This window comes from Azolla caroliniana, unplaced genomic scaffold (genome assembly GCF_043228905.1).
Source record: "Azolla caroliniana isolate FFs.n. ecotype wild unplaced genomic scaffold, voAzoCaro1.0.p SCAF_2, whole genome shotgun sequence".
In the NCBI taxonomy this organism is placed as follows: Eukaryota; Viridiplantae; Streptophyta; class Polypodiopsida; order Salviniales; family Salviniaceae; genus Azolla; species Azolla caroliniana.
In genome coordinates, this window is record NW_028230437.1 from 16,397,532 (window position 1) to 16,424,438 (window position 26,907).

At 44.4% G+C, this 26,907-nt stretch overlaps 1 pseudogene; it reads left to right on the forward strand.

Moving 5' to 3' along the window:
- Window positions 1–879: 879 nt before the first annotated feature.
- On the forward strand, window positions 880–23,183 carry LOC147867434 (uncharacterized; annotated as a pseudogene).
- Window positions 23,184–26,907: the final 3,724 nt, after the last annotated feature.

The following is a 26,907-nucleotide window of genomic DNA, read 5'->3' on the forward strand; positions in this document are numbered from 1 at the left end:
GTGAATGTGAACGTGTTTTTTGTAGTTAAGTGCAACATGTGTAGTATAATGTGTGAAGCGTCCACATTTGTACCATGTCATGATATATTGGCGTTGCAAAAAGGCCTCATTTACAGAGGAATCTAATGATGTATCATGAAGCAAGTGTCGCATCCCATTTACCAAACCATTTTTCTATATCTTCCATCCAACAGGAACACAAAATTTTGCTTTTATGCGTCTTTTGGATCTTTTTGATTGCTTCCCATACAATTCTAGGAAGTCGATGTGAGGGAATTTTTTGAACCTTACACATGTATTCAACAACCCTTTCCATGGCCGTGATCTCAATGGGAAGTGATCCCATCTCAAGGAGGAGGGTGTAGGGCGTTTGTTTCTTAACTTGTAGAAACTTTGTAAGAAAATGTTTTTGGACATTTTCAAACTCTTTCCACACATAGAGAGAGAGAGAGAGCCCAGATGGATGTAGCTCAGTTGGTAAGGTTGGCCAATAGAGACCAGGTGGTCATGGGTTCAACCCCTACATTCTATAGTGGCATCTAGTGAATTAAGAGATATATAAGAAGTATATAATAGAGAGGTGAGGAAGTTGGGTTTTGAACCCAGAACGCAGTGCTTGTAGTGCTAACAACTTACCACTAGGGTAAGGTAATTATAATAGAGAGAGAGATACGCGATGACGTTCCAAGAATAGTGTTGAAACATGTTTCTGATGTAACTTTGTCCTTAGAACTCTGTTTTTTATGATTTTTGGCTCGTCGTGAAGCTCGTTTAGAGGGCTTTCCAAGGATTTTTTGGACGTTACGTCACGTTATGGTTACAAGAAGCTACAAGTAAAATTGTCATCGTCTCAAGTTAGTTCTCTCAATCTCTATTAGGATGGCTGACACAACAACAGGAAGTGAGTTGATGATTCTTGATGGATGTGGTAGTGATGATGGTTGTGAAAATTACAAAAGGCAAAAGTGTATTGATTCTACAGAACATGACAAAACATCATATGCTGCTATTCTTGGTGGGAAAGATGTTATTGGAGATGATTATGATATTGACAATCGTTGTGATTTTGTTACGGCTTTGCTTTCTGATTTTATGGAAAAAAATGAGAAAGATGCTAAAAATTGTGTGGAGGAGGATGTTGTTGAGGTGGTAGGAATCGATGCACCCAATAATGCTAATCAACACATTGAGTTATGGTCTTCAATGTATCCACAACTATTAGTGGGCCGTGTTGGTTTGTTAATGAATCCAAACCGGCCAAGAAGGGCCTCAAACCGGGTAACGGTGGGTTACGCCGGTCAACCCGTCAGAAGGAACCTGTTAAGCGGTACGGGTACAATGAGTACATGGCGCATCACTATGCGTACATGACCAAGGTGGCGGAAGTGCGTGAGCCGGAGAGCTACGCAGAAGCGGCAAGGGACGCAAATTGGCGTGCCGCTATGGAGGAAGAGATGTGGGCACTTGATGCCAACGATACATGGGACCTGGTTGACCCTCCCCGTCACTGTAAACCGATCGGATGCAAGTGGGTGTACAAGGTAAAGTACAACGCTGATGGTTCAGTTAACCGGTACAAGGCCCGGTTAGTGGCCCACGGAATCGACTATGGCGAGACCTTCGCTCCGGTAGCGAAGATGACGACGGTTCGTGTGGTGCTAGCGGTTGTTGCGGCAAGGGGGTGGCATCTTCACCAAATGGACGTGAAGAATGCATTTCTTCACAACGATCTTGAAGAAGAGGTCTTTATGACCCAATCCCTTGGTTTCCAGTCGAGGGTATGCCGGCTGAACAAGTCACTTTATGGCCTAAAGCAAGCCCCCCGAGCTTGGAATGCGAAGATCACGCACCGGTTGCATAAGATGGGGTTTTCAGCCTCCAAGTCTAACTCTTCGTTGTTCATCCCGCAAGGTTCGGACGGTCCGGTATGCATCTTGTTGTATGTTGATGATCTAGTCATCACCGAACCCAGACTCGATGAAATCAGCCGAGTTAAGTCCCAGTTGTCAGACGCATTTGAGATGAAGGACCTGGGGGACCTTCACTACTTCCTTGGGATCGAGGTGATCCGAACCCCCGATGGCATATTGCTCACTCAGAGACACTACGTGTTGAATATGTTGTACAAGTTCGGCATGACAGAATGCCGCCCTATTTCAACACCCCTGGACCGGAACCACAAGCTCTATCCCAACTCTAGACTGGCCTACGATAAGAAACGGTTCCGACAAATTGTCGGAAGCCTTATATATTTGACCATCACCCAACCCGACATCAGCTATCCGGTCGGTGTGATTAGCCAATTCATGCAGAAGCCGACCGTAGAGCATCTTCAGTGCGCGCACCGAATACTGCGGTATGTGAGCGGCACGAAGGACCGAGGACTATTATACCAACGAGGTATGACCAAAGAGCTAGTCGGTTACACGAATGCCGATTGGGCCAGCGATGCATCAGATCGTCGTTCAACTTCCGGCTATATGTTTTCCCTTGGTAGTGCGGTTGTTGCGTGGAGCAGCAAAAAGCAGCCAACATTGGCTCTGTCGAGCACTGAGGCTGAATACCGGGCCGCTACCGTTGCCACCTGTGAAGTCATTTGGCTTAGGCGACTACTGCAAGACCTGCGAATCAAGGTGCCGACCCCGATCCTAATCTACTGCAACAACATAACCAGCATGCAGCTCGCCAAGAACCCCGTATTCCATGCTCGCACAAAGCACATCGAAGTGCACTACCACTTCGTGCGTGAGCGTGTCCTGAGCGGTGAAGTCGAACTTCGGTATGTTCATACGGATCGGCAAGTTGCCAACATCTTCACCAAACCGCTCGGATCGGACAAGTTGCAGCACTTCACCAAAATTCTTGGTGTTCAACATCTCGACGTGCCACACTTGAGGGGGAGAATGGGCAAAGACACCACCGGAACGGGCAAAGGCAAAGAGATTGTCGATTGCGCCGGTGAGGGAAGAACCGACAAGGGGAGAGACAGTAAGAAGAAAGGAATCGAGTCGACAAAGGAAGTTGACACATCCAAACAAGTCGGAACAAGTGGCAGCGGAGGCAGAGTCAAGAAGGACAGAGCCGACCAGAAGAAGAAGGCCAAGACTCGGACATGGTCTGATGTGGTGAAGAGCCTGGAACCGGAAGACGAATTGGAGACAGCCGATTCGGTTCTACAGAAGGATTCGGAAGAACCGGATCAATTCAAGGCCAAGAGGACGAGAAGGCAGCAAAAGTCGACGCCAACACGAAGGGATCGGCGAATCAGCAAAAGCCGAAGTCACAACAACGAGGGAGCTGAATTGGGCCTATTGAGCAAACAAGCTGACCAAGAAAGTCGAGGTGCGCAGGAACATAAGGGTCGCTGCAAACAGGATCGGACCGGACGAGGAGTGCGAGCAAGGCGAAGTGACGCCAGAAGGAGCCAGGTGGAAGGATCGGCCGCCATAGAGACTGACACTATGATCTGACCTCAAATTGAGCTTGAGGGGGAGTGTTGAGCGGCAAGCTCAACTGGATCTGGATCGGCTGAATAAGCATGAACCGGATTGGCATCCGGAAGGATGAGCCGGATCGGTGACCCGGTGAGCAAGTGAGTCGGTGAGCTGGGGAGCCGGTTAGCTGGATCCATCAATAACCGGAAGCCTAGTAGCAACTAGACTACTAGGGAGTTAATAGTCTCGTAGTCAGTGCCAGACGCTCGAGTGAGCATTGAAGTACGAGGTACTTCTGTCGGTCCTCTCAGGACTTGTATAAATAGTGTTGTTGAGCTCGCTTCATGTACAGAGAACTATTATTGTTTCGTAATAGAATTAAGTTGTTCTGCTCTTTCTCTGTCTCTCCCGCGTACTGTAAAGCTTTCCATTAAACCTGCGTGTTTTCTGTGTTCGTTTTCTATTGCTTCCGCACATAATCTTTTTCAAATCAATTTTCTCCACCGCGTGTGACTTTAATTCAAGTTGGGGGTCTACCTTACATTTCTTTTGTCTTTGACGCTTGACCTCCTTATTCTCCCACATCGAAAAAATGTGGTCTTGTAGGTCCCACACTTCTCCATCTCTAAAGGCAAGTTGAAACCATGACTCATATTTACAAAGAACATCTGACTTAACATTATCATCCACCACAATGCCAACCTCATGAAGGCATTGACGTCGTAAGCCAGGGTGTAGCTTTACACCGAACTTTTGTTTGACGTCCAGGTATTCATGGTGGAAGAACCTTATCCGTTCGATGGATGACATTTTCTGCCTATAGTTGTTGTCATTGTTGTGGTCCCATGCCAAGAGCTTTGCCTCTTTAATTGTGAGGCCCACGTATATTTTGCACTCGGCATATTTGAAGAAGAAAGTGGTTGGGTGCTCTCTAACAAGTTGCCAACGTGCTTCAGTCGAAAGTGATCCACCAATTACAAAGTAATTGTATTGATCAATTGTGGAACATCCTTCGGGATCCACCATTACAATAAAAGGCACAACTGTAGCATGTGGATTTATTTTCATTTTTTTCTTGAGATTTTGAACATGCATTCGGTGAGGCTCTCTGATCTCAAGTGGTCTTCGTCCTGTTTTCACATCTATTAGTGGCCTATGAATGTGTGTTATAGGCAAATTGAAGACTTGCCCTTTTCTCACTAGTTTCCGTTGCATTAACTCTCTACAAATCTTATCCTAGTCAGATGACAAGACACCGGATGCTAGCTCAGCACCTGGCGTCGCCCTAGTTTCCTCATCTTCAATTGAGCTTGATGATTCAAAGCCTGACATTTTTGTCATCTTCTTTTTTTCCGGTCTCGATTGCACCTTTGAGGCCTTTTTTGGGGCCTTTACCGGGGATTGTGAGGCATCCCTTAGAGTTATGTGGCCTTGTATATATAGTCTCAAGGTTACAATTAGATTTTGTGAACTCTCAAGATCGAGTTTAAAAGATTCAGGCCCACAACACTTCTTGACAAGCCAATCTTCCGAGAGGTACACTTTACGTACTCCCTTAGAGCAGTCTATCATGACAAGAATGTTGATGGAATCAGAATCTTCATAGTCAAATCGTAAAATACGGCCATACATAAAAGGAGTGTCTTTTTCAAGGAGATTGTCGCCCTTCTTCTTTGTAGTATACAACATGACTTTCTTCTTCGAATCGACGTACTACATACACCATTTGTTGTCAGTTAGGTCACAGTCAGGAAGGTCCTCACCACCAGGAGCTGCTAACATCTTTTTCTGGCAAACTTCATCAGATGGTTGAGATTTAGTCTCCGCATTGAAGAGACGCTTCTTTCCTCTCTTCACGTTCTAGGTAACTACTTGTTTTTGGGTCTCTACTGGAGAGCCCTGATATCGGAGCTTGATTTTCTTAACAAAATTACCAGATTTAGGCTACCTAGCAAAATTACCATAGGAAGACTAAGACTAACACTGGCAGTGACTTGTGTCAGTCCCTTTATTTCAATTAATGTTAGAGGTAAAAATCATAGTCCTTTATTGTAGATGTAAATTTGTTACAACCTGTTTAACTCGGAAAACTATAATTCTAAAGAATTTTTCTAGGACATATTTCATATCCGACCGTAGGTAAGGTCACATTGATATCATAACCCTAATTTGTGTGATATTTTCTAGTGTTTTAATCAACTTTACATCAAGTTCCCTATTTCAGCAATGGTGCTAAATGTTACAAAATCAAGCAATTTTTAAAATAAAAAACTTAATTTGCCATCTAAATTGGTGTCTGGACACACATATGCCAATAATTTTTCGAAAACACACTATTTTGATATGGCGTATCGAGTTTCTGTTTAAAGTAGGGGTTTTTTAATACTCAATACGCCGTATCGAGTTCTTGTTTAAAAGTCTCTATTATCAACATGACCTTGATACAATGTATCGAGTTCTTGATCCGAGGGAGTCTTTTAAAGTAGGGGTTTTCAACAGCGTATCGAGTTCCTTTTTAAAGAAGGGGTTTTCAACAGGAACTCGATACGTCGTATCGAGTTCCTGTTGAAAACCCCTACTTTAAACAGGAACTCGATATGTCGTATCGAGTTCTAGAGTAAAGTGTGTGTTTGCAACACGAACTCGATACGTTGTATCGAGTTCCTGTTTAAAAGACTCCCTCGGATCAAGAACTCGATATATCGTATCGAGGTCCTGTTGATAATAGAGGCTTTTAAATAGGAACTCGATACGTCGTATCGAGTTCCTGTTTGAATCAGAGTTATGATGTCTATATAGATGGCTGAAAAATTAATAAATATAAGAGGGTCCGTACAATGGTGTTGCTTACCTGGAATCTGTGTGGTCAAGCTTCTTCAAAGACATGATTTTTGGGTTGGGTGCTGACAGTGAGATCGACGATTGTTGTTGCATTTGTGTAGCTTTGCGTGCTCTGGGCTCCATGTGCTCTTAGTGCTCGTGTAACGCGTGTGAGATCTACAAATGAGGAGGTCTTCCTATTTATAGGGCTTGACTACTATGGTTAAAGAAACTATGGTAAGTCTAACCATAGTTGGTTACCTACAAGTTAGTTAGTTAGACCTAAAAGACTTTAGTACACTTTGTTAAATACTCAAACCAACATATTTATGATTCTCTTATGTTTTTGATTGAATGTGATGATCATGAATAAAAAAATGATTGAATAGTCTAATCAGCATATTTATCACTCTCTAATGTTCATTGTTAAATATGATTATCATGAATGAACCAATGATTGAATACTCAAACCAACATATTTATGACTCTCTAATGTTTCTTATTAAATATGATGGCCATGAATGAACCAATGATTTAAAATTTAAACCAACATTTATATGACTCTCTAATTATTGTAAATATATACTATATGTATATAAAAATTGAATGTATATATACTATATGTATACTATGTACTTAATGTTTTTTATTTAATACACATTATGGGAGTACCAAGTTGATTTACACGTGGGGAATAACAATTTTAAATTATTGTTACTTCATTATAGGATTAATAAGGTATAAAATATAATTTATGAACATTATACTGACTAGTGTATATATTTATTAATATAATTAATAAAATTATTACATAAATAAAAATATCTTTCTTTATTGAGGGAGCATACGTTTATAGAGGGGCTTATCATTTGTTTCAATCTCTTATATTAGCCTAAGCACATAACTTGGATAGCTCTGTGTTGACCTTAAGCCATGAGTGAAGACTCACCGTTTTCGATTGAAGAATATTGGTTGTCATCAAACTCATCGTTTTCGACGAAAGAGTATTATCTGTCGACAGACTCGTTGTTTTCTATCGAAGAATATTGTATGTCGACAGACTCACCATTTTCCATTGAAGAATATTGTTTGAGCTCATCTTCTCCTAAAACTCATGTGAATAATGACTCATATGAAGAGTTCTCTATTGAAGAATCGATATTAATTAAGATACGGACAATGAAGGTAATGCCAATGAAACATCGAAGATCATGGGCAAGCAACCTAACAACAAAGAAATTGATTGTAACGTGGTTACCCCAATTTCTAGGCAAGAAGAGAAATCGGGAAGCCCCATGCATATTAGAAGAATCCCACGTAGAATTCGTTTGGCCAGATTTAACTTGGTGACATCAAATAAGCAACTTGGATTTGATGTCAACAAAACATGTTGTGGTCGTGGTTGTATGTCAATGATTGGAAAATCAAAGTTGAGAGAATTAAGGCGTTATTATTTTTCGATGATTGGTGATGACCAAGACACTTACCTCAGCTCACATATGCAACTAGTGTTTGACAAATCTTCGGGGATCAAAGTATCATTCGAGTATTATATCTTCCATGCGCAACAGATACATAGAGTTGCATTCAAATTTGCACTATGTGTTAGTAACATGCAGCAACATAGAGTGCAACAACGTCTTCTTAGCGGGGATCAGATGCTGAATTGTAAAGAGGTTCCAAGTATGAAAGGTGCAATTGGAAGACATGTTATTGGTTGGATGAAAAGTTGCTTTCAGTTAAATTGTGAAGTAATGCCCACTACAAGTAGGATGCGCCTCTCTAGTAATTACACACGTCAGGAAGTTTATGATGTCTATCGATCAAATATGGTGGACTCAAGTAATAAATATGTCACATACAACCAATTCACAAGATTGTAGAGAGCATGGTTTTCAAATGTTATTATTCTACATAAAGTACGCATGGGGTATTGCTCAATTTGTGCAAATCTTAAAAGTTTGGCTAAAGGTGCAAAGACATCAATGGAAAAGGATATGAGTAAGAAGTTACTACAGGAGCATCGTGAGGCACAATCGTTAGAACGAAAGAAGGCGATGCATCATAGAGAGAAGTGTTTGAAGAGGCCCGAACAATACATGTGCTTAATGATCGATGACATGGACCAAAAGAAGACGTGCTTGCCGCATATGCGGAGGCTCCCCAAAGATGAGTGCCTTGTTCAAATGCACTTGGTGGGATGCTTGGCTTATTATAAGTCAGTTGGACCTCACGTCTTTATTACATACCCCAATGTTCACAATGACCCTAACCTAACAGTTACAGTGATTCACCGAGTTTTGATGTCTTGGGGCCAACCTTTCCCCCTTGTTCTATACATTCAATTGGACAATACTGCTAAAGAGAACAAAAATTCAACTGTGTTTGGCTATCTAAGTATGTTGGTCAACCAAGGATTGTTTAGAAAAGTGAAAGTTAATTTTCTTTTGGTTGGGCACACACATGATCATATAGATAAGATGTTTAGCACATTCTCTAGGCAGTTGTCTCGGCATGATGCTTTCACATTACCAAAACTATTTGATGTCATTTGTGATGCATATACACCATGCCCAAAAGTGTTACACTTGAAGGAGATATATGACTTTAAGATATATATATACCATATGGGGGTGTTGGGAATGTTAAAGTGCTCGCCCAATTAAACAATATAAGCTTCAATCACATTTTTATGATAAAGAAAAACGAAATAAGTGGTTCTACGCTTTTGTATGCCAAACAATATTCAACTTCTACAAAAAGGGAACTTGAAGGTGGTTGCCAATTCTTACTTTGTATGCCGAGTACAATAGTCCATGGAGCTAAACATGCCAATTGAGAAGAAAGGACAGTAGCATATTGACTTGGTATCGGAACAAAAACACTTATGGCTCCAAGCCTTAACAGATAAAAGAAAGCATATTGAGGCCGCAAAGAAATATGCCGCACAACAAGACACGTCATGGTCGGATGTATTTTTTAGTGATCAAAAAGGAATTATTGACAATTGTGTATCTAGTGATAATGGACCTTGGAAACGCCATTCACATGGTCGCTACAACATGATCTTGTAAATAATACTCCGGAACAACCGGCAAATGCGATTAATGACAATTTGGTCCATCCACAACAAAGAGACATTTATGTGGGACCAAGGATCACCAAAGCAGCTGAAGTTAGATGGCAAGGCAATTTGCAAGAGCTCACGGCGGGGATGTTGATTGCAACACCTGCTGATGACAACTCACATGGCCACCAATTTTGGATTGGTAAAATTTTAGAAGTGCTAATGCATGAAAAAGAAAACATGATCAAGTCTATCAAAGTGCATTGGTACAACACTAGAAGTGAAAATGCTTTTATGGGTAAGTATACATTGGAGATGATTGAATGCCCAACGACAAGGGGAGGTAGGAAGAGGAAGCGAAACATTTGTAACACCTCGACCCTTGATATCTCTGATGTGGATATCATCGTGTATGACTTCACGCTTACAAAAGTTAGATGTTTAAGGAAGTCAGCAATAGATATAATAAAAGAAAAATTACCAGGTCTACAAGGTGGCTTGAGTCGAAGGCAAACGAGATTTGCTGCATATAATCTAGAATCACACCATTTAGTTTATGATGAAGATAATGCATTGATTGGTACATCCAAGGATGACAAGGAAGAATCCTCATTGTATATTAGTTATAGTAGTGATTCTCCATAAAGGAGTGATCATGAATGTATTTTTGGCTATTAAGTGTAACTAACTTCCATTTGTAACAAATCGAGTGATATAAAAGCATGTGTTTTGAATTCATTTGATTCCTATGAATATCGCTTCTTATAAAAAACATTGGTTGTAAAGTTTGTGAAATAAATTAAACCACCCTAAACGTTTTGAAATTCCTCTTTTTTTATTTATTTTAAAATCACGAAAATGGTGGATTTTCAACCTTTTTCATAGTATATTTGAGAATGTATGATATTGGTATCAATGTGTTTTGTAATATCACTGAAAAGTACTAAAATCAAACGGAATATTCCTTATCCTTCCATTTATGCGCGATCCTTCCACTTGTGAACGCGAACGTGTTAAAACCATATTCTTTGCGGAACAGGGAAATCGTACACATCGATACATGTTAGAGCCCATACCGTCATCTATCATTCAAACCATTGCTTCCATGCGACTTAGCTCACATGCATTGCGATGTGAGACAAGGCAGTGGGGCACAAGTGATGAGAGTGGTCGGTATGCACACTTTGCCCTAAACAAGTTCGCGAGTGTTGAGAGACAAGCTCAACATTCGGTGTGTAATCGAGTGCGTAAAATAGTTACGCACAACATGGCCGTAACGGTGCAGACACCAAGAGGCCGTAAGTATGGTATTCCTCGTAAGGAATAATTTTAGGGAGTTAGTGTAGTAGGCTCATTTATGAGCAGTCAAGTATTGTCAATACTTGTGTCAGCCCGATTTAAGGGCATGTATAAGAAGTGCTCACTGAGCACGAAATATGTATAGAGTGTTATTATTTTTGAAATAGAACTGAGTTGTCTGCTCTCTCTCTCTCTCTGTCTCTCCCTCTCCATCTCTGCGTTTTCTATGTTTTACCAAACTGTGTACTCTGTGTTTCGCATACGCTTCCGCACACATATTCTTTTATATGGTATCAGAGCACAAGGGTTGAAGTCCTCTGTAGCCGACAGAAAAGCTTGCGACTGAGACATAGTTGAGTTGTTATTCTTGGTTTTCGGAAAAGATAAGACAGCAACATGGACAGAGGAATGGGAAGCTCGCTACCGACTGAGAAGCTTGAGAGGAGCAACTACGCATCTTGGTCGTACAAGATGCACCAGTACCTGCTTGTTCATGGCTACTGGAGTTATGTCGAAGGAGATAATGATACATAACCCGAATCGACACACAGGGATTTTTCGGCTTGGGAACAGGCGGCAAACAGAGTTCGGGATGCCAAGACGCCAAAGGACGCATGGGCGAATCTCAAGAAGATTTTCGCCGCCAGCACCACAGCCAAGAAGCTTCAACTCAGGCAGGAGTTGAGCAATGTTCGACAACGAGATATGTCGGTGGCTGATTACCCCTCCAAGATCAAAGAAATATGTGACTCTCTCGCCTCGGTCAACGTGAACGTCGAGGAAGATGAAATGGTGCAGTATTGGTGGGTTAGCGTCAAAGTTCGGAGCATTCCGAACTGCGGTCTATACGAGGGAGAATACGCCTTCGTTCTTCGAGCTTCAGTCAATGTTGCTTGTGGAAGAAAATCACGTGGCTGCGTCAACGAGTACGCACGTCGACGGCAAGATGTTGTACACGGAAGGAGATAGGCCCCTTGGTCATGGCGGACGAGGCGGATCGGTGCATAATGGAGGCGGCCGAAAAGAGCAAAATGGACAGAAGGCCGCGACAGAATGTTGGTACTGTGGCAAGAAAGGCCACAAGGAGAGTGAGTGCTGGAAAAAGAAAGCCAATTCGGACAAAGCCGGATCGAGCGGAAGAGACGCAGGAAGGCGTCAAAAGTCGCACTACCTTGAGGACTCCGAACGAGCTGGAAATGGATCGGGCCCTACCTTCATAATGAAGCACAAGGCCAATTCAATGGTCGTGAACACCTCGAAATCGAGTGAGGTGTGGTATGTTGATTTCGAAGCATCAAATCATATGATGAGTTGCAAGGAATGGTTCTCATACTTGGAGAAGCCGGAAAAGCAAGGGATAGTTGAAACAGGATACCATCAAACATGTCGGTGAAGTTCCCCTCAGCCATGTAGGGCAGAAAGGGAAACTCTTGAACGTGCTACACATCTCGACAATAACAAAGAACCTGGTGTCAGTCGGTCAGATCGTCAACCAAGGGATGCAGGTTCGATTCACGCATCAAGGGTGCTTCATAGAAGAGGAGGGATAAGTAATCGCGCAAGGGCACCGTGAAGGGAAGATGTTTATCCTCGAAACCAACAATGTGGGCATTGTTGGGATATGTCCCTCCAGTGGGAGGAAGATCCGATCGTCCAGAAAGCCAACAATCGAGGAGCCGAATTGATGAGGGACTCAGCCTCGGCCGAAACCAGAATCGTGTAAATAGCCAACTCGTGAAGGTCATGGCTATTATCGTGGCTACTATCCAACTGGAAGCTCCTAAACAGAAAGGTCTGACAATGCGTCAATGTAAGTGTCCTTCAACATGTGGCGAACAACACAAATGCCCACGAGATGTGGCAGAAGTTGTCGGGTCTGTACGAGAGGAAGAACGTGCTAAACAGAACCTCGCTAATGAGAAAAATCGTACGGCTGAAATACAGAGACGGTGAGAGTATCGTCGAACACATCAGCACTTTCATGGGGTATGTAAATCAACTTGATGCGACCAAGTTTCCCCTAGATGATGCAATGCAGACCATCCTGCTCATGTGCACACTACCGGAAAGCTAGGAGAACCTGGTGGTTACTCTTAGCACCTCCTCCCAAGAAGAGAACTTGTCTTTATAGACGGTGAAGACAAGCATCCTAAACGAGGAGGCAAGGAGGAAAGACAAAGGATTCCTGTCCCAAACGGAGTCGAATCTGACTCAACATATGGACAGAGGAAGGGACCGGCGAAGAAGAAGTCCGCAGCGAACAGACAAATCCCATGCCAGATCGAAGTCCAGAGGTAAGCCTGTGTGCTTCTATTGTGGAAAACCTGGACACTTCCAGAAGGACTGTCGACACATGAAGAAAGACAAGAGTGTCAGAAATAATGTCGAACCCCGGAAGATTCCGGATGAAAAGAACACTTCGGCCATTGCTACGCGCAATGAGGAACTTCTGTTCATTTGTGAGCAGACAAGTGCAAATCTTGCGAGTGAAGAATGCATTTTGGTGATCGACTCCGGCGCCTCATTTCACATAACTCCGTTGAGACAGTACTTCTCAACTTACATAGTCGGGGACCATGGCTATGTAAAGATGGGTGATAGTGGAGAGTGCAAGATAACTGGAGTCGGAAGTGTCTGCTTGACGACGTCGACAGGGTGTCGACTAATGTTGAAGGATGTTCGACATGTACCCAATATTAGATTAAATCTGATATCGACTAGAACGCTTGATGACGAAGGCTAGAGTGGTAGTTTTCAGAATGGCAAGTGGAAGTTCTGCCGAGGAAATCTCATAGTTCCCCAAGCACAGAAAGAAGGCACATTGTACATGATGCATGCCCGACTGTGCAAATCGGAAGTAAATGTGGCAGTTGACTCGGCAAGGGAGATATGGCATAAGAGGCTAGGCCACATGAGTGAGAAGGGAATGCACCTGTTAGCCGACCAGAAACTTCTACCAGAAGTCAAGGGAGTACACCTAGAGAAGTGTGTCGACTGCTTAGCTGGAAAGCAGAACAGGATGGCATTCCACACGAGACCACCGAGGAGAAGAGAAGTTGCATTGGAACTAGTGCACACGGATGTGTGCTATGTGGATGCCCCATCGCATCGAGGTGGACAGTACTTTGTGACATTCATTGACGACCATAGTCGGAAGACATGGGCCTTCGTACTGAAGTCGAAGGATCAAGTACTGTCGGTTTTCAAGGAGTTCCACGCAAGAACCGAAAGAGAGTCGGGTCGGAAACTGAAGGTTGTTCGAATCGACAACGGTGGCGAATACAAAGGGCAGTTCGAAGAATACTGCAAGTGCCAAGGTATTCGAATTGAATACACAGTGCCAAAGACCCACAGTTGAACGGGCTTGCAGAGAGGATGAATCGAACGATCATGGAGAGAGTAAGGAGCATGCTCTCTCATGCGAAACTATCGAAATCCTATTGGGATGAGGCGATGTACACAGTTGTCTATCTGATCAACAGGTCTCCCTCGGTACCATTAAAGGGTAATGTCCCATAGAGGGTGTGCACAGGTAAGGATGTCCCTTATCAACATCTGAAGGTGTTTGGATGTTTGGCATATATGGATGTACCAAAGGATCAGAGGTCAAAGCTCGACAACAAGTCGAAAGCATGCATATTCATGGGATACTCGGAAGATGAGTTCGGCTACAGGTTGTGGGACTTATTCAACAAGAAGGTAGTGAGAAGTCGAGATGTAGTCTTTCTAGAAGACAAGACAATTGAAGACTAGAAGCAACAGAAGTCGGAGCCGACTCCCTAGTCAACCTCGACTACCATCAACTTAAGGCCAAGTGAGTCGTCACCGACAACTGTAAGGAGACAGTTGGCCGACAGAGCCTAATCCGAGTCGGTCGACTCAGAAAGACCGATAGACTATGAGTCGGAGTCTGCAGATCTGCTAAAATCAATTGAGGAATATGAGTTGGAGTTGTCCAACCTAGAAATGTTGATTGATGAGCAGAATCCCGAGCAAAGAGAAGAGTTGGCAGAGACGTTCGGAAAAGAGCCAACAGCGAGTGGACGAAGGTACCCACTTAGAGAAAGGAAGGCACCAATTACATATGCCAGTCAATACATCCTCTTGACTGATGAGAATGAACCAGAGTGCTATGAAGAAGTCATTGCCAACGAGAGCAGAGGAAAATGGCTGAACGCGATGCAAGAGTAGATGGAATCCTTGCATGCGAATTACACCTACGACCTAGTAGAGCTGCCAAAAGGTAAGAGAGCACTCAGGAATAAATGGGTCTACAAGGTGAAGACTGGAGAAGTCGACAGCAAGCCCAGGTATAAAGCCCGCGTAGTTGTGAAGGGTTTCCAATAGAGGAAGGGCGTCGACTTTGATGAAATATTCGCACCAATCGTGAAGATGACATCGATTCGAACTGTTCTGAGCATAGCGGCCAGCATGGATCTGGAGATCGAACAGTTGGATGTCAAAACCGCATTTTTGCACGGGGAGCTGGAAGAAGAAATCTACATGCAGCAACCCGAAGGCTTTGAGGAAAAAGGGAAAGAGAACCTGATGTGTCGATTGAGGAAAAGCTTGTACGGATTAAAACAAGTTCCACGCCAATGGTACAAGAAATTCGAGTCCTTCATGATGGAACATCGGTTCCAAAAAACACAGGCCGATCACTGTGTGTTCGTAAAAAGGTACGAGGAAGGAGATTTCTTGATTCTCTTGCTATATGTTGATGATATGTTGATTGTCGACCAAGATGCAAGGAAGATTGGAAGCTTGAAGAAAGCTCTCGAAAAATCATTTGCCATGAAAGACCTTGGACCGTCAAAGCAAATCCTAGGAATGCACATAACCCGAGACAGAGCTCAAAGGTGCTATGGTTGTCACAACAGAAGTATGTGACGAAGATCCTAGAGAGGTTCAACGTGTCGAATGCAAAGCCGGTCGACTCAATGTTGCCGACAAATTGCAGACTAAATGTGAAGCAGTGTCCGAAAGGGCAGAAGGAAAAGGCTAAGATGAAGAAGGTACCATATGCCTCGGTTGTCGGCAGTCTAATGTATGCTATGGTCTGTACGAGACCGGACATAGCATTTGTTGTGGGAGCAGTAAGCCGATATATGAGTAATCCATGGAGAGAACATTAGGCAGCAGTGAAGTGGATACTCAGGGACTTAAAGGGCACCTCAGGTGTGTGCCTAAGGTATGCTGTCAGAAAACCTGTGCTGGAAGGTTTTACCGATTCGGACATGTCTGGAGATAGAGACTCAAGGCGATCCACGTCAGGGTACGTGATGACCTATGCAGGGGGAGCAGTAGCGTGGCAGTCACGACTGCAGAAGTCTATAGCCTTGTCGACTACAGAGGCAGAGTATATGGCAGCGATAGAAGCCGGAAAAGAGCTGATCTGGATGAGAAATTTCTCACTGAACTAGACATGAAGCAAAAGGAGTTATTACTTCATTGTGACAGCCAAAGCGCCATACATTTAGCCAAGAATGCGGCATACCACTCCCGGACCAAGCACATACAGAGAAGGTATCACTGGTTACGGGAGAGAATCGAAGAAGGAGAATTTGCTCTTGAGAAGATCCATACTGACGACAATGGATCTGACATGCTAACGAAGAACCTACCTATGGACAGACTCAGAGTCTGTCGAGAGAATACAGGACTGACAGATTTCCTCCCACAGGAGTGAAGGGGGAGTTTGTTGGGATATGTCCCTCCAGTGGGAGGAAGATCCAACTGTCCGAAAAGCTAACAATCGAGGAGCCGACCGGAATTGTGTAAATAGCCAACTTGGGAGACTTTACTTGTAGATAGTCTAAGTGTGCGTTCCATGAGGGCTACGTATGTAAATAACCAGAAAGTTACGTTGTCGTAGTGTATTCCGCACACTACGTGAAAACCATAAAATAATATATCCGATTTTAGATACATATAAATAAATAAATAATATATCAAAACATTTATCACGTGCATAAGGCAAGATTCGAACCTTGCACCTCCACATAGATAAACCCCAACTTTACCATCGTAATAACTTATCTTTAGTGTTATATATATAGATTTAATACGTATAAGACCTTTATTTACACATACCTTTATTAAAAGGTAAAAATCATGTATTCTTTAGGGTGTGAATATTTTATTTACACGTGACATTAAAAGTGACTCATGCACATCTAGCGTGCATGAGCCCTATACTTAGGAAATGACAAAGCATCACATGCACATTTAGTGTGCATGGACACTTTTGGTAAAAAAAAGCATGAAGTCATGCTTAGCCTCTTCCATCTTTATATGAGGAGAGAAATATGTATAAGGTTGTTGATCAATATACAAGGATTGATCAATCTAATATATTCGTGGGATTCACGAATTTTGCCATCTAAATTACTCTTATAATCTAAATATTGTTTTAAATACACTAAACTCGTGGGATTCACGAGATTGCTATCTTACTTCTCTTTCTACTATTCATAACTAGCCTTAAGTTGTATTCCTCTTCCTCCTAGTCCAAAACCTCGGCGGTTCCCACCCGACTCACGCAACGATCCGGAGCCGAAAGGCACGACAGCGTAAGTACATATGCAACTAGGGCAAACTTTTAGTGTGGGTAAGAACTGATGATGTAGAAACAAAACGATAGGGAGTGAGATAGAGAGACGTGAGAGTCGCGCCATAGCTGTGTGTGTAACAACAGACGTGAAGAGCCCTGTGCGGCTGATACACTCGATAGAGTGTTGTAATCATCTTTGTGTTGTATATCCACTATACTATAGTGAAGAATCTGTTCATCCGTGGTTTTTTTTTCTGTTTTAGGGTTTCCACGTAAATCTCTGTGTGCATCTGTTTATCTTGTCTTTCTGGTTTTGCTTGTGATTCGTATTTTCAGCGCGTAGTTTGTTTATTGTGATCTATTCCATAATGATTTCTCAACAGGCACCGCTATGTTTGCGAAAGGGCAGAAGGTCGAGTCGGACATCGACCTGTGGCATAAGCGGTTCGGCCATATTAACTTCCCACAACTTCGTGAAATGTAGACGAAGAACATTGTGTTTGGCTTGCCGAAATTTCGAGGCCGGAATGGCCAAGTCTGCGAAGCTTGTCATATGGGAAAACAACACCAACTTCCATTCCCCAACGAGCGTAATCGTAGTCGAAATCCACTGTATTTGATCCATTCGGATGTGTGGGGTCCGGCACAAAACGTGAGTCTCGATGGAAGCCGTTACTTTGTAACCTTCATCAACAACTTCACTCGGCACACGTGGGTATGCACGATCGTGAAGAAGAGTGAAGTCTTCACATGTTTCCTGAAGGTGAAGAGCCTTGCGGAAACGGAAACAAGGCGTAAGATCAAATGCCTACGGTCCAATGGCAGCAAGGAGTACTTCTCCGACCAGTTCACAAGTTATCTACAGAAGGAGGGAATTCGACGCGAATTCTCATGTAGATACACGCCACAGCAGAACGGCGTGGCCGAGCGGAAGAATCGGACAATCAAAGAAGCGACCAGGGCAATCCTTGAAGAGAAGCATATGCCGAAATTCTATTGGGTTGAAGCCGTGAGGACGGTTGTCTACCTGCAAAATTGGACTTCTGCTAATGGAGGAGTGTCACCATATGAATTGTATTTCGGGAAGAAGCCGAACTTGGCCCACTTGAGGATTTTCGATAGCATTGCATATGTGCATGTGCCGAAGGAAAAGAGGAGGAAGTTGGACACCAAAGCCAAAAAGTGCATCTTAGTCGGCTATTCAAACGAGTAGAAGGGGTATAAGTGTTATCACCCCCGAACAAAGGAAGTACACCTAAGTCGAGATGTCGTGTTCGACGAGTCTGCTTCGTGGTACTTGCCTTCCCCTCCAATACCTCATGACTCCATTCTGAATTCTGAAGAAGAAGTCAGCGAGGCTGAGATGCCTCCACATGATGAGGACATTGGAGCTCTGAGAGAGAGTCCGATCTCATTTTGGCTGAGTGGGCCGAATGAGGGGTTGGACCGAAATGGCCAACCAAATGAAGAGACGGCGAGTAGTGAAGACTCATCCGTGATGTCCCCGTGTAAAGAACCGAGGAGATGGTTTACGCGTAAGGAGAAAGGGAAGAAAAAGATGTCGGAGTACGATTTTGACAATGATGAGTCAGATCGGAGCGAGTCTGACTACGGGCAAACTGAAACAGAACCTCCACGGAAGAGGTCGACATTAGCCGAAAAGGTTCTGAAATCGGGTAACCACGAATTACGCCGATCTATCCACCTGAAGAACCTCGTAAAGAGATACGGGTATAATGAGTACATGGCACACCATTACGCTTACATGCCACGAGTGGCGGAAGTGTGTGAGCCGGAGAGCTACACAGAAGTAGCGAAAGACGCAAACTGGCATACCGCGATGGAGGAAGAGATGTGCCCTTTCACTGATAATGAGACTTGGGACCTGGTTGACGCACCGAAGGGTGTAAAGCCAATCGGATGTAGGTGGGTGTATAAAGTGAAATACAACACTGACGGCTCAGTCATCGATACAAGGCCCATTTAGTTGCGAAAGGCTACGCGCAGAAGCACGGCGTGGACTACAACGAGATCTTCGCGCCTGTCGCGAAGATGACTACCGTGCGGGTTCTACTAGCCGTAACTATGGCAAAGGGGTGGCACTTACATCATATGGATGTAAAGAACGTGTTCCTACAAGGTGATCTTGAGGAACGTGTGCACATGGTACAACCCCCCAAATTTCTATCCGAACAAAACACCTCGGCAATTTGCCGACTGAAGAAGTCACTCTACGGACTTAAGCAAGCCCCACGAGCCTGGAACACAAAGATTACACAATAGTTGCGTAGGATGGGGTTTACGACGTCGAAATCGAACTCTTCACTATTTGTTCGGCAAGGTCAATATGGATTGGTAAGTCTTCTACTTTATGTTGATGATTTAGTCATCGCCGGTGCCAACCTGGACGAAATCCGTTGCATAAAGTCTCAGCTTGTGGCATCATTCGAAATGAAGGATCTTGGAGACCTTCATTACTTCCTCAGGATCGAAGTGATCTGCACCCCCGAAGGCATATTGATCAGCCAGTGTCATTACGTGTTGAATATGCTCTTCAAGTTCGGGATGGCAGGCTGTAAGCCCATCTTGACCCCTCTTGATCGAAACGCAAAGCTTCGCAGAGGGAGTCCACGAGCGGGTCATTTCAGGTGAAGTCTAACCGGTGTATGTTCCGACGGATCGGCAGGTTCCCGACATCTTCACCAAACCCCTTGGTCTCGCCAAGTTGCGGCATTTCTCGGGTGAGCTTGGGTTGTGTCACCTCGTCACGCCGAACTTGAGGGGGAGAAAGGAAGAACAGGAACAAGAGCGTGGAAGGAGTGGAATTGACCGCGACGTGGAGTCGGATGAAGAATTTGATTTCGGGCCGGCTGAAGAAGGAAGCAAGGGTCGTAATCTAAGGGAAGAGCCGAAGACAGCCGAACAAGGAGTAACTAAGGCCAAGATCAAAACGTGATCCGACATTGTCAAAGGCCTAAAGACAGAAGAAGAATTGGAGACAGCCAATTCAGATGAGAGCGGAATTAAATCGGAAGAGTTTGGTTCAATCGGAATGTTTGATTCGGACATCATGAATCGATTGAGGGCCAAGCGGAGAAAAGGACAACGGAAGAGGCGCCAACACCGCGACTGCGATGGAGCTGAGAAGGGCCAAACAAGCAGACAAGCCGACCAAAAGGGTCGAGGCACGCAGAATTGAACAGGTCGAGGAGCGCGAGTAAGGCGTGAAGCTAGAAGAGGCCGGAGTGAAGATCCGGAAGAGTAGGTGGAACCTCAAGTTGAGCTTGAGGAGGAGTGTTGAGAGACAAGCTCAACATTCGGTGTGTAATCGGGTGCGTAAAACAGTTACGCACAACATGGTCATAACGGTGCGGACACCGAGAGGCCGTAAGTATGGTATTCCTCGTAAGGAATAATTTTTGGGAGTTAGTGTAGTAGGCTCATTTATGAGCAGTCAAGTACTGTTAGTACTTGTGTCAGCCTAATTTAAGGGCGTGTATAAGAAGTGCTCACTAGGCACGAAATATGTACAGATCGTTATTATTTTCGAAATAGAACTAAGTTGTATGCTCTCTCTCTTTGTCTCTCCCTCTCCATCTTTGCGTTTTCTGTGTTTTACCGAACTGTCGTTTTCTGAACTATATACTCTGTGTTTTGCATACACATCCGCACACATATTCTTTTACAACAAGTTTGAGTATCACACTTTGATACAATGCTCTGCCTTTGATCATATTCGACCATGCTTTCCACATCTCTTCGACCGGGCCCAATCCTTGCATGAATTCCTCTCACAACCACAATGTGCACTCTTGATTGCAACATTCATTGGTAAAGTTCTTGAACATCGAGAGTCACTACTCACTTTCACACGTATCACCTGAAATGTAATATTTTTGGTCTCATAGGTCATATTTGACCTCCGAAGACGATAATATAATCTATCTATCTATCTATCTCTCAAAAACGTGGAGGGTAGGTCGTGACCACTAGGAAAAGAGCTTTGGTCATTCAGTTTAAGGACCCAGAATCTAGAATCACATTTTTTTAAAAGAGACCAATTCTTCGAGGATTAGGCGGGGACCCTATCTACCTCAATGAAGATCTGACCAAGATGCAAATTGAGCATCGTAAAACTTGTATGCCGCGAGTCATACAAGCTCGTGAAGAGGGGCATCCTGCTTTTTACCGAGACGGACGTGTGATAATAAATTATCGCGTCGCCAATTGATAGTGTGTGGCCCATGTGACAAACAATAAACTTAGGATGACTTTATGGAACTATAACGGTGCACTTTGGACACAGCCTAGCCGTCTAGAGGAGATTTTGAAGGTATTTGACATACTTTTTTTAGTAGAAACACATCAAAGCCCAAATCGAGGACTGCCACGAGTTGACGGTTTTCGTTGGGAATTTGTCTTTAGACAAACCTCACGTCGACATACTACTAGAGGGTCTGGAGGGGTTGCGATACTATTTCGGAGAGAGATACATAATAGGATAGAAATTCTAAAGAAAGACCCAGAAGCCCGTTTTATGTGGGTGAAAGTTCTCACTAACAAGGATCAGGCGATATTTATCGTCGTGTGTTACTTCCCCCCAAAAGGATCCCGGTATAATATGGCTGGAGAGGCGAGTATAGTTGATGAAGGAACGCCGCATTTGCCTTCTCCATACGAACCTTTATCGGATGACATAATCTGATATTCTTCTCAAGGGGAAGTCTTCCTTGTAGGAGATTTCAATGCGAGAACCGAATCCCAACAATGCACAATATTTCAGATGGATAGAAACCTCGAAATGGTGAGTGTCGACCCTTTAGACTTAGACATAACGCATAAATCAAAGGATCAAGGTGCGGATGCCACAAGCTTTGGCCATCATCTACTTGAACTTGGAAGCCGACACCAGATGATCATATATAATGGCTTAGCCAAGTGGCCGGGCTTGGAAGCGCTCACATGTTTCCCACATTGAGGAGGGGAAAGCATAGTTGATTACCTAATAGGATGCCTTGAAGCTACCCACATGGTTAACTCCTTCCGGGTGGCCCCATGCCCCATTGGTGCAAAACATAGCTTCCTATACTTTGAGCTAAAATGTGACCCCTCCCACGCCACCAACTCTAGTCAACCAAACCATCACACCATAATACATTTCACACATGAGCTCGTTGACATCTACTCTCGACATGTTCAAGCCCATCTCTCCTCTTTTGATTCTTCCTTGCCTTTAGAGAACCTCACTACAGAACTCGCACACACCCTTCACGCAGCAGCAATTAGTAGTTTCCCATACACGAAACACTCCAATCATAATAGAATAGGGTCTATGCCATAGAACAAGTGGTATGACGAGGATTGTAGAGAGTTGTATAGACAACTTAAAGTGTCGCAACTTAGTGGTACTATTTCCTCAATACAGGCTCGAAAAGAGATGTGCAAGATGATACGTCGTAAAAAACGAGCTTGGGAAGCATCCCAATATTGGGAACTCTACCATATGCTCATGAGTAGGGATTGTGCCCTTGCATGGAAGAGACTGCGAGAACCGCGACCACAAACACCCATCAAGGATCCCAATACTTGGCACACATATATCGAGAGACTCTACCATGTCCCGAACCAACCACCCATCCCAATGCCTTCCACACCCTGACCTAACATGGGGACACTTTTCACGACCTCTAGGGTCATGAAGGTCATAAAAATATTACAACATAGGAAATCCATGGACCACACAGGATTGAGAGCCGAGCACATCATATATGCTCGAGAGTGCCTAGCCCCCTTTCTCACTCTAATCTTCAATCCCGCCCTCGCCGAGGGTTTCCCACCACAATGGACCATGAACACAGTGGCCCATATACATAAAGGAGGGGACTCAATAGACCCAAATACATATAGGACCATTATGATAGGCCATACGCTCGCTAAACTATATGGTGCGGTAATGGAAGTGGAGCTTAGCGATTATATGGAAACATTAAGTCTTCGAGCACCTGAGTAGGTTGGCTTTAGACGAGCCTTCTCCACCAGGCATACTTTCAAGAGCCACATTCTAAGGGATGGCTCTTCGACTCATTAGTGACCCCTTCCCTCATGTATGCATCAGTAGTATGGGCTCTAGGTCTACCATCTTTCATGTGGATGCAATTAGAGAGACCTTTGGTGATGATGTTATCACGTCAACTCCGAAGCAAATCGACAGTACCAAATGACATTATTAGAGCATAGTTCAATCTGCCCCCGATGTTAGTAGAAGCATTATTTCAAGTGGTAGTTTTTATTCATCGGATACATAGCCAACCACAAGATAGGATATCCCGTCGAGCCTTTGAGGCATCTCGATCCCTACATGCGTCTGGAGACACTAGCTCTTGGTATAGCATTGTGGTGAGTTGGTTACTTGCTGTTGAGAATCAAGCTCAACTTGGTCTAGTGTGTGAACTCACCTTGAGAGTAAAGAGACACCTCAACGGTCAAGAGTCACCATTATGTCACCACTTTGTATTCTAGCATTTAGTATGAGTCATAGAATCATATTCTATGACACATAACTTATGAGCTTTCACATTCCCCATGCTCCATGAGCCTTGTAGTTAATGAAGAGAGAGGGTGACTACATAAAGCACCCTCCTCCCACCTTGTATAATGTTGAGTCTTTCTCCTTTGTTAATATACCTTTAACCTTGCGTATGCTCTGTGTCTATCTCTCTCTCTATCTATCTCACACACACACACAGTTCACACCTATTCCGCTTCACAAGAATCCATCTCTTGATTCTTTACACTTGCAAATGGCATAGACATTAATAACCTACCCCGCCTTAAGTACAACCATGGGACTGACCAAACCCTAATATCTCATGAAGACCGTAATAAAGTGATACGCCAAGAAATATGGCAAATTTACACTCGATATAAATGGATCACCCCACGAGAGCCACTCCCATCTAAAATGTTGTACTATAAGGAACACTTCTTGCACTTTTCTCGGTTAGGTTTTATTACACGACCAAGATATCTAGATACATTCTTATCAAATGCACTAAGGGTTGCCATTGGACAACTTAGGATATCATCTCACCAACTTGAGATTGAGAATGGTCGGGCTAATAGAATCCCTAGGGAGGAAAGGCTATGTAGGTTGTGCCACATAGAGATAGAGGATGAGTATCACTTCACATGCAAGTGCCCAACTTATGCCGAGATACAAGTGGAGACATATTAGGACCCTCTCCAAACTATTAGATACCCCGGATGTAAAGAGACTAGGTAGGTATATCTTAGAGCAAAAACAACATAGGGAGAATAAATTACAAAGTGTTAACCATCACCCTTTTACTATTCATCAACTTGTAACTAGTGTAATTTTTCAGGAGCAAGGGGAGACGGTCGTTGCCTCTGTTGTAACCGCCGCCTGTGGCGAAGATAGAAAGCTCGAGGTTGTTGCCTCGGTGCTTTACTGTTGTACACTGTAACATAGTGATAGTTTGCAGCCTGTGGGCTGTCGTGGTTTTTTCCCTAGTTTAGGTTTTCCACGTAAACATCCTGTGTACTCTTCTCTTCACTGTGTCGTGCATTCATTCTTGTTTTTTATGTATGATTCTAAGCTCGGTTGTGGCCGAGCGTTGCGCATAGGGGACGTATAGTTCCCTTCAAGTGGTATCAGAGCGTAACGACACAGAAAATGGACGATTCGTTGGGAGGTATGTTCAAGCTCACCGGCTCCAACTATTCAGTGTTGAAGTCGAAGATGAGGGACATGCTCGTGGTTAAAGATCTTTGGTTGCCGGTTCAGTTCGGGGACAAGAGACCAGACAAGATCGACGCCGCGATATGGGAGGTGATGCACATGAAGACAACGGCGTACATACGGTGCTTCATCGACATGAGCCTGTACAACAACTTCAATGAAGAGAGCAAGGCTCATGAGCTCTGGGAGAAGATCGGCATTATGTTTCAAAACAAAAATGTTGTTAATCAGGTTTCGGTATTCCAGAAGCTAGTAAGACTCTGGTACCAAGATGGCTCCAGCATGGCAGAGCACATGAATGCCTTCTAGGGGTTGATCCACCAGGCAACATCATTGAAGGTACCTCTTTCCGATGAGGTACTAGCACTACTCCTGCTCGGTTCCCTCCTAGATAGCTGGGAGACGTTGGTTGTCACCTTGGGCAACGCCGGGCCAGAAGGGAAACGGTTATCCCTAGCAAGAGTGAAGTCGAGCTTGCTAGATGAGGAGGCGCGTCGAAAAGATAAGGATACGAGCTCTGACTCCAACGCGCTCCTCACCGAATCGGAACGCGGAAGACATAGAAACCGTAGTCCTCAAAACCGGGAAAAGTCGGGGACACGGTCAAAGTCAAGGGGGAGGCCTACTTGCTTCTATTGCGGCAAGCCGGGACACTTCCAGAAGAACTGTCGGCATTTCCGTAAAGACAAGGAAACCGACGGTACCGATTCGAAGCAAACACCGGACCGAAACGGTAAAGATTGGAGGGGGACGGACCGGAAGGGAACAACGGCAATCGCGGCAAGTGAAGAAGAGTTGATGCTCATCACCGAGGAAAGTGAGCTAAACCTTGCCAGCGACAAGATGACCTGGGTGGTAGACTCCGAAGCGTCGTTCCACCTTACCCCGGACCGGAAATGCTTCTCATCCTACTCAGCCGTTGATCACGGCTGTGTCCGGATGGGGAATGAAGGTACATGCCGAATTGTCGGCATAGGAGACGTATGGCTGTCAACACCAACCGGATGCAAGATGTTGCTGAAGGATGTTCGACACGTTACGGAGGTTCGTCTGAACCTGATTTCAGCCGGTCGGCTAGATGATGAAGGCTACACGGGTAGCATCCGGAACGGTGTCATGAAGTTCAGCAAAGGGAGCCTGATTGTGGCTCAGGCCCGGAAGGTAAACACATTGTACCTGATGAATGCTCGGTTATATCCGAAGGAAGTGAACGTGGAATCCGACACTGCCGGTGAGCTGTGGCACAAGAGACTGTGCCACATGAGCGAGAAGGGGATGAAGAGGCTTGCAGGCGACAACCTCATTCTAGTGAAGAACGTGCACTTGGTGAAGTGCACTGATTGTCTGGCTGGTAAACAAAACCGGACCTCCTTCCGATCGAGGCCACCGATGAGACGTAATGCACCACTGGAGTTGGTGCATACTGATGTGTGTCAAGTGGACACGAAGTCACATGCAGGATCGCAGTACTTCGTGACGTTCATAGATGACCACAGCCGGAAGCTATGGGCCACACCGTTGAAGACGAAGGATCAGGTGCTATCCGTCTTCAAGGAGCTCCACGCGAGAGTGGAAAGAGAAACCGGTCGGAAGCTGAAGGCGGTTCGAGCAGATAACGGAGGTGAATACTGGGGGCAGTTCGAGGAGTACTGTCGCTCGAAGGGAATCCGGCTCGAATTTACCGTGCCGAAGACGCCGGAACTAAACAGGTTGGCTGAGAGGATGAACCAGACCATAATGGAGAGGGTCCGGAGTATGCTGGCGCATGCAAAACTACCCAAGAAGTTTTGGGCTGAGGCACTGTCGACGGCGACATATGTGATAAACAAATCACCCTCAGTACCCTTGGACGGAGACACGCCACAGAGAGTCTGGACCGGTAAGGAAGTGTCCTACCGGCATCTGAAGGTATTCGGGTGTCTCGCGTACGTGCATGTAGCTAAGGACCGAAGAGGAAAATTAGATCCAAAGACCC